The following is a 9,224-nucleotide window of genomic DNA, read 5'->3' on the forward strand; positions in this document are numbered from 1 at the left end:
GCCTTTGTTCCCTTGGTCCCCGGCAGCGGCCCGCCTCCCCCGCCGCGCGCCGGGGTTTTTCCAGGGCTCAACTGGAGCATGGCGGTGCCGCCTCCCTCACTTCCCCACTCAGACCCCGGCCTCCTGCGCCCGGGCTCGGGCGGCGACCCCGGCAAGACCCCGAGATCACCTGCGGGGAGCTGTGCCCTCTCCAGATGCGCCGCTCGCTCCGTCCCTCCGGGCCCCTAAGCCCCACGTGTGCGCGCAAAGTTGACAGTCTCCTGGCCCGCACGCCTCCGCGCTTGGCGCCCCGAGCCCCTCCCGGGCTGCAAGTTGGGGGACGGGGGTCAGGCGGGTGCGGAGCCGGGCCGCCAATGCCTCCAGGTTGTGGAAGGGCCTCACGTTTTCCCCAAGGGGTTGGGGTGCAGTCCGGGCGGTAGGAGGTTTGGTGGTCCCCACCGTGGAGGGGAACCCAGGAGCGCGCGCACACGGCCCGGCACAGCGGGGAGATCACCCCCGGCCCATCGCGCGCTCGCCGCTCCCGGGTGTAACCGCGCCCGCCCCCACGGGAAAATGGGCACACTCGAGGGCAGTAAGCCCCGGAGCACCGAGAACCCCCTCCCAGCCATCAGGAAGAAAGGGGAGATAGGCAGGCGGAAAAGGGGCGATGGGAGATGCAAGGGGCGCTGGAATGTCCCAGGGAGTGAGGGCAGGAATGGGGACTGTGACCGCGGCAAGCTGGATCCTGTCGGCGCAGAGGTGCGCTCAGTTGGTGGGTGTCTCAGCCACCAGCGAAGCCTCCCAGCTATTACCCAGCCATGTTGGCGGGAAAAGTGTAAGAAACGTTGTGTTTGCTTCTGAGTGAGGCTTGCTAAGCCCTCCCTACCAGAGAAGCCAGACGGGCAGGGTGGCCTTCAGCTGAGGTACAGGGGTGAGGGGACGAATGTGCAGAGGAAGGGGTCCTGGGTTAAGAGGACGTCTGGCTCTGTGGGGTTTTGGAATCTCTTGGGGCTGTCCTCAGACAGAGGAGATAGAAGGTGCGTGTGGGAGGAAAATGCAGAGTAAGGGACACCCAGATCCAGGGAGGCTCGGCGCTGTCTCCCTGCCAGCACCTAACCCCCTCCCTGGTGCATTCTCTTGTTTCCTCAGCAGTAATGGGGGAGCCTGACTTCGCTGAAAGGGCCCCTCCTCCAGTTGCATCTTTGTCAGCTCTATCTGCTTCCTCCCAGTGTTAAGGCCCCCTCCCTCCCAAGCCATCGGAGCATGAGGAAGCCTTGGTTCCACACAGCTGGGCTTCTTGCTCACAGGCTAACGCAGATGCCCTTTGCCCTTGTGAAGCTGGTGGGAAGTTGCCGAAGCTGAAACGAAGCCTGTGGCTGGGCACCAGCCCCTGGAATAGAGGAACTTTCACCGAGGTGAGGCTACCTTTAAGCAAAACGCAATTCAGTTTCCCAGATGATGGCATTCTGGCTTAGTTTTTGTCCTCGTACCCTGCACAGGGATGCAAGTCATGTTTAAGATCTCAGTCAGCTCGAGATCTTAGTCAGTACACGAGGTTCAAATGGTAAACCACACAGTTTCTGCTTGTCCTCCCTGGCCAGGGACAGCAGTGGGGACAGTAGTTAGAATCTGCTGGCACTAGCATCCTGCTTGCTGTTCCTTTGTTCAAGGTTGTCTCGTCCACCACTTACCCTTCATTCTCCCTGTTCTTGCTCAGGCTAATAATAGTAAACCCAGGCCGTAACCCTTATCCCTCAGTTTTCTCACCTAACTGAGGTGAGAATAATGGTAGGGATACGAATGGTGCCTACCTCCCAGGGTGGTTATATGAGTTAAATGAATTTAATATACGTAAAGAGCCTACACATAGCAAGTAGTAAAGCATTTGCTATCATTATGGGAAGTTAGGTAATTTGTCCAAAGTCACATAGTAAGTGAAGTTTGATGTCAGCCCAGGCCACCCGGCTCTGTCGCCCATGCACTTATCCTGTGCTAGTGAAATTTTGCACTAGCAGAATTGGGAAATGGTATTCATGTACATAGCTCATCTGTAAAGTGGAGGAAACAGTAGCTGCTAGGGGCTAGGAGACATTTTTCTAGGAAAGAGCCCATTCATAATGGTGATGTCTGAACTTGTTCTCACTTTGTGACTGTTATAATTGTTTTATGGGTTTTTTTAAATTGCATATGTCAATCGAGAAATTTATGACAATCAGATAATCACCCTGATGGTAGGAAACTCCAGGTCCTTCCAGCAGTGATATGAATCCTAAAACATTTCTTTGTTCCATATTTATAACCTGCACAACTATGCCCAGCACTGTAGTAGATAGAGGCGGGGGTGGTGAGCATTCTTAGCAGGGAGACAGTTCACTTTCTTCCTCAGCAGAGAATATGTGTGTCTATGGAAGTGATACCTTCAGTTGCCAAAAGGAGTAGTTCACTTAACGGTTAATATCTGACAAGGACTTGTGGCAGCAGACTCTGAGATGGTCCATGATACTTCCTTCTGGTCTTCATGCCCTGTGTAACCCCCACCCCGGAGTGTGGGTGGGATCTGTGTGGGTGGGACTTATAGGGCAAAGGTGATGGGATGGATGTGATTATGTGTATATGATAATGTTACATAAAATTGGAACCACCTTCTTTACAGAGCAAGCTGCAACATTGGGGCTGCCTACAGAGGGAACAAGGAATTGAGGCCTCTCCCTGATGCCCCCAAGAAACTGAATTCTGCCAACCACCTCATGAGCTTGCAAGCAGATTCCTCCCCAGTCAAGCCTCCGATGAGACCTCAGCCCTAGCCAACACCTTGATGGCAGCCCTGCAGAAGTCCCAGTCCAGGATGTCCAGACTTCTGTGAGAAACTGTGATATAATAAATGTGTACTGCTTTAAGCGGTGACTTTTTTTTTTAATTGATTTCAGAGAGGAAGGGAGAGGGAGAAATAGAAACATCAATGATGAGAGAGAATCATTGATCGGCTTCCTCCAGCAAACCCTCCAATGGGAATCAAGCCTACAACCCAGGCATGTGCCCTTGACCGAAATCGAACCAGGGACTTTTCAGTCTTCAGGCTGACACTCTATCCACTGAGCCAAACTGGCTAGGGCAGTGGTCGGCAAACTGCGGCTCGAGAGCCACATGCGGCTCTTTGGCCCCTTGAGTGTGGCTCTTCCATAAAAGAACACGTGCGGGCGCGCATGTACAGTGCGATTGAAACTTCGTGGCCCATGCGCAGAAGTCGGTATTTTGTGGAAGAGCCACACTCAAGGGGCCAGAGAGCTGCATGTGGCTCGTGAGCCACAGTTTGCCGACCACTGGGCTAGGGCTAAGTGGCAACTTTTGTCATTATATTGTCTTATAGCAACACAGAACTAATATAAGATCTAGTAGGTGGAAAATCCTACATAGGACTGTTAAGGGATACAAAAAAGTATAAGGAACCCAGTACTTGAGGAGTTTCCCAGCAGTCAAGGAGAGAAAGGAAACAGCATGGTTTTACTACTGGACAAAGAAAGGAAAATAATCTTCTAAAAAGGCAACTTGGCTTCAATTCTAAGAAGAATTTGTCATTTGGATGGTAGAATCTATGAACAGAGCCTAGTATCTGTAACCTTCAGTTCAAGATCCTTCTTCATCCTGCCTTCCTTCCTGCCTGACCTCTCGCCACATCATGCCTGCCTGTTTGCTGCCCTCCTGCACTGCTTTGTGGACTCCTATGTTTCAAAGACCAGCTTCTTGCACCTCTTCTGCAAAGCTTTCTTTAGTTCCCTAGCAGAGCTAACCACCTCCTCCTGATCTCCCAGATCTTTGTTATATATTATTCATTGTCAAATTTTTATTGAGCACCAAGTTCTAGGCCTCCTGTTAGGTGCAAGAGATACTGTCACAAATACAGCTCAGGGCTGTCCTTGAGGCATACAGCCTGCGGGTGGCACCGTAGTCATAGGCCTATCTTCTCCTCATAGGGCCAGGCCCTGTCTGCATCCTTGGCTCTCGGCACCACACACACAGCAGCCAGTCTCAACGTTGGTTAAGTGAATGACTCTGATTATCTCATGATGGGATGCTGGCTTCCTGACAGGCTTTTGGGAATGAGTTTGCTGTAAAATATGTCCCAAGTAGCTGAATTTGTGGGATATTGTGATTTAGTGATGTCATGGGAACTCACAATTGAACATGTAAATGTCAGCAGAAACTGACTTAGTTTACCTGTAATTGATATGGGGTTGGGGGGCGGGGGGGAGGAGGGAGCGAGTGCTAACCATAATTGATCAATAGGTTCAACAGCATTTTCAGGGTGTTGCTGGTTTATCATAATCCAGCTGCAGTAATATGAAAGGAGATAGGGAACAGCCTGTGCCAGTGATAGGAGATTTATGCATCTAATTTATCTTAAAAAAATGAAGGACTCTAGCAGCAAATTAAAAGAAGGGGGCCAAGTCGTGGCCCTATTAGTTCTGGTTGCTTGGAAGCAGCCCTAGGTGTTTATAAATGGGATTTTGACTCCTCGTAACCAGTGCAGCCCAGCTTGGACATGTCTGCAAGGATAGCTTCCTGAGCTGTCAGGGGAGATTGGAAAACGTCGAGATGTCCTGGAGAGCACAGACTGTGGCATTTGGCTGCTGCCAAGAGGAGCAGCAGCCCACTCCATCCTCCCACTGCCCCCTCCCTTTCCTGGCCAATGCTCCTGTGTTCAGTTTCCTGGAGAGTCTCTTTCCCAAGCATGCTGGCCTGCAGGGAGGAATGAGATGCTGCCTCGAGGTCCCCCAGAAGTAGGGTCCAGCCAACCTATTCTGGGGCCACGCTCCAGATCCTGCATCTCACTGCATCTCAGATGTATTTTCTTGGATGTAGCCCATCTCTGCACCTGGGGTCTCCATTATCTCTGCTCAGAATTTTCAAGCCACTCCAAAACCCTCCAATGGGAACCCCTGCCCCATCCCCAGACACTGACCAGGGCCTCTAGGGGTTCTTTCTGCAGAATGGCGAGGTTTCTGGAATCCGCCTGGAGTTCTGCTTTGCTCCCTGGAACTTGTTTACTGTGGACTGCGGACGCTCCCCTGGGAGTTGTGGGGAGCCTTTTCCCCAGTGCTGAGGAACCTGTCTCTACTTGTTTCCTCACTGCCCCAGTTTGCCCTCCACCCTCTTAGGCAGAGCTAAAGTCCCCTTTTAAGATAAGCTGCAGGGAAATGGTCTCAGGAATGGCCTAAAGAGCTGCCCCCCCCCCCCCAGCCCCATAATCGAAAATATCCTCCTGTGACCCCTGCCTCTTGTATCAGGTCTCTGCCTCCCCCTATCCTCCCTAGAGATGCACTATTTTTGGTGTCCTATCTTCATACCCATTTTTCTGTTTGATTCTTGGAGTTTGGTGACCCTAATTTTGGCCTGAGGTCTTGGCTGGGGACCTGGCATTACTTTGGCACTCCCTTCAGACCTGGCACAAAGTTCTAGAAGGACCGCCTGCTGCTGTACTCCTGACTCCTCAAGGCCCTGCCCCTGCCCAGTCCCCAACTCCTGTCCCAGGATATCACTCCACTGGGGCAACTGCTATAAATCCTCTCCAGGCTCTGATCTCTTCCTCAACCAGGCAGTTTCCTGCCTATGGTGTGGGATTAATAAACACTTCGGGAAGTCTTTGTTCTTAAAAAAGAAAGTTCTCTTTTTTAAAAAATAGTTGAGCCCAGGCTGGTGTGGCTCAGTTGGGTGTTGTCCCATGCACCGAAAGGTTGCCAGTTCCATTCCAGGTCAGGGCACATGCCAGGGTTGTGGGCTTTATCCCTCGTAGGGGGCAAGCAGGAGGCAGCCAATCGATGTTTCTCTCTCTCCCTCTCCCTTCTCTCTCAAAAAATCAATAAGCCCTAACCGGTTTGGCTTAGTGGATAGAGCGTTGGTCTGCGGACTCAAAGGTCCCAGGTTCGATTCTGGTCAAGGGCATGTACCTTGGTTGCGGCACATCCCCAGTGGGGAGTATGCAGGAGGCAGCTGATCGATGTTTCTCTCTTATCGATGTTTCTAACTCTCTATCCCTCTCCCTTCCTCTCTGTAAAAAATCAATAAAATATATTTTTAAAAAATCAATAAAAAATCTTAAAAACTAGTGATGAACATGATAAAAAATTCAAAAACAAAAATATGTTCTTCAATACCCTTGCTTTCTAATTTTACTCTGCAAAGGTAACTGTTTTTGGTTTCTTGTTTCCTCCAGATATTTTCTTTTTCTTTTTAAAATATACCTTTATTATTTTTTCCCTTTATTGATTTTAGAGAGAGGAAAGGAGAAAGAGAGAGAGAAACATCGCTGAGAAACATCATCGGCTGCCTCCTGCAGGCCCCCCACTGGGCATCGAGCTCACAACCTGGGCATGTGCCCTGACCTGGAATTGAACCAGTGACCTATTGGTACCTGGGTCAACACTCAGCCACACCAGCCAGGCTCCAGATATTTTCTAAGCCCTCCCCCCACCCCCGACCCTCCAACAAAAAGCCCTGATTCATTTGCCAATTTTCCTGGTGTAAGTATTCCCATCATAGCTGATTTCAAGCTACCAACATGACGTCAGTGAATGTGGAGCTGAGGAGGAATGTGCACAATTAGCTAGGGATGAGAGCCAGCTCCAGCTCACCATGGTAAAATTATGTGTATGTCATTAAGCACACAGCCCGACACACGAACGGAATCATAGGACACCTACACCTTGCTTCTGACATTAACCAACTTGTTGGTAAGATGAAGCCAAGTATAGCAACCACAGCAGAATGGATGTATCAACCCATCTGCTCCTCATGTAAGATTGTCGATTGGAAGGATCTGTGCTACAGTCACTGAGAAGTGTGTGGCAGGAAACTATGAAGGGTCATCAGTTAAACGATGGGGTAAAGTGACTTTAAGATGCTAATTAGTAAGATGACATTTTTTGGGAAATTTAAAACCTTGGTTTGGGGAAATCCTGGAAGAAACCAATATCGATTTCTTTCTTTTCTTTTTTAATTGATTTTTTACAGAGAGGAAGGGAGAGGGATAGAGAATTAGAAACATCGATCAGCTGCCTCCTGCACATTCCCTACTGGGTATGTGCCCGCAACCAAGGTACATGCCCTTGACTGGAATCGAACCTGGGACCCTTGAGACCGCAGGCCGACGCTCTATCCACTGAGCCAAACCGATCAGGGCCAATATCAATTTCTAATGCAGTAATTAGGAGTTAAGAGAACCCTTAATTCAAGACAAGATTTAAACTGTTCTGCCAGGGATGGAGGGGAGTGACTCTTCACCTAGTTCTTTTTAAAACTTCAGTGGTTGATCAAATTTCCCAGCTAGAGAGAATTCAGGAATCTACAAAACCTGGAGCAAAGGGTCTGGTGAGAGACTTCACTGTGCAGGCATGTGGCCCTGAGCTTCCTCGGTCTCTTCAGAAGCCCTGACATGGCCCAATTACCCGTCTTGGTGGCTGCCCAGGACTCCCTCCGAGTTCCATCAGGAAACATTTGTTTTGAAAACAGGCACTTGAGGACTTCCACTCCCCGGGTTTCTGGGTGACTTCCTCTGTGGTTGGCTTGTCACTGTGCCTCCTGGCACCTCCGCAGGCATTCTGAGCTTCCAGTAGTCTTTGTCAGACAAGGTCAATTAGGGCTGGTGTCCACCTGTGCTCTGTTGGTCTGGGTTATTCTCTGGAAAGCAGCTTCTAACAAACAGTTGAAATGGAGTTTTGCGTGCACTTTAAATGACAGCAGGTGACCGGTGGGGCACAAAGGGCCTCAGGCCGCACTGGCCACTGTGAACCCCTCGTCTTCCTACCTCAGTCCTGGGAATGGTTGGACAAGGGGGCGCCATGTGGAGCATTAGAACCACAAACCATTTGTTTATAGGAAAATGATAGTTTCTAAAGTACCCATCTCATGCCTAGAACTAAGCAAGGGACTCACTCCAAATGCTAAAATGTGCAAGTGTAAGGACCCCTTGATGCATCCCACTGGCCACTGTTCTGCAGCAGGAGGCTCAGCCAGCAGCCCTCGGGGTTCTCCTTAAAGCAGGTGGCGGATCTCAACCTTAGGAAGCAACCCCCAGATCTTTTCCAGGGATACATCTTGGGCAAAGCCCATAATGGGTGCATGAGAATATACAAACTGGGTATATACAAAGTTCAAAAGACTCTCAGAACCAGATAGGTGAGCAATCTCTTTGTCTTAGCATAGACACATGAGGACAATGTCATTTCTGTTTGTTTAGGGACCAGCAGGAGGAGAAATGGATCATTATGAAGACCAGATAACTCCCTGTGTTGATAGTCAACATATCTAGCTTAAAGGGGGCGGGACGGGGAGAGGGGGCATAAAAACCTAGAATAAGGTTTGGTGTCTAAATGCCACCAGCTGATGGCCCCAGCCGGTTTGGTTCAGTGGATAGAGCGTCAGCCTGCAGATTGAAGGGTCCTGGGTTCGATTCTGGTCAAGGGCACATGCCCAGATTGTGGGCTGGATCCCCAGTAGGAGGTGTACAGGAGGCAGCTGATCAATGATTCTCTCTCATCATTGATGTTTTTATCTCTCTCTTCCTCTCTGAAATCAATAAAAATATATTTTAAAAAATAAATAAATGCCACCAGCTGATAAAGACATGAGGCTTGCCCTGGGAAGAAAGGTCACAGTCTTTGGCTGTATTCTTCCATCCTGACATGAGGATATGGTTTTTGGTTCATTGGCAGGTGTATGTTGCAGAACACCCTTGGGGAAAGGAGAAATGCAACCATTTATTTATTTATTTATTTTTGGAGCTCAGAACTGAATGATTCCCGAATGGATGTACTCACATCATCAGGGCTAGACAGGCCTCATTCATTTAGTCTAAGGGGCAGTAATGGAGAAGACTCGGCTCCTCCTAGTGGGAGATCCCCACACATCCCAGGGATTCCTATGGGGAGAGTAGGTGCTCCAGACTGTGCAGGAGGAACTCATCTAGGGCTGGCACAAAGAAACCAGCGTGGGCAGAAGGCTATCTACAGTGGGGAGCTCCACAGAGGGAATCTGGGGAGGGGATGCCGTGCAGAGCACAGAGGCCCTGGGTGGATTTGTCAGTCAAGGTCAAGATGAAAGAGAGGAGCCCAGCTGCATAAACATCAAGAAAAAAATTGGGGGCAGAACAGATTGACTGGAAAACATGTAAAGAAAATCATTTTAAAAAATAGTAAATCTGAAAATACCAGATGGTGATGAGGATGTGGGGGAAATGGGTACTTTTAGAC

The 9,224-nt window shown here is 49.7% G+C and overlaps 1 long non-coding RNA gene across 3 annotated transcripts; it reads left to right on the plus strand.

The window, feature by feature from the left end:
• Nucleotides 1-32: 32 nt before the first annotated feature.
• On the plus strand, nucleotides 33-8,230 carry LOC106698700. Of its 3 annotated transcripts, XR_002831643.1 has the most exons (4): nucleotides 34-363; nucleotides 1,132-1,394; nucleotides 2,633-2,838; nucleotides 8,213-8,230. It is a non-coding gene; the product is annotated as an uncharacterized LOC106698700 (long non-coding RNA). The 3 variants fall into 3 exon arrangements; XR_001350088.2 differs by lacking the exon at nucleotides 8,213-8,230 and having other exon boundaries at nucleotides 33-363; nucleotides 1,129-1,394; nucleotides 2,633-2,881; XR_001350087.2 differs by lacking the exon at nucleotides 8,213-8,230 and having other exon boundaries at nucleotides 33-363; nucleotides 2,633-2,881.
• The last annotated feature ends 994 nt before the right edge of the window (nucleotides 8,231-9,224 follow it).

This window comes from Myotis lucifugus, unplaced genomic scaffold (genome assembly GCF_000147115.1).
Source record: "Myotis lucifugus unplaced genomic scaffold, Myoluc2.0 scaffold_3, whole genome shotgun sequence".
Taxonomy (NCBI): domain Eukaryota; kingdom Metazoa; phylum Chordata; class Mammalia; order Chiroptera; family Vespertilionidae; genus Myotis; species Myotis lucifugus.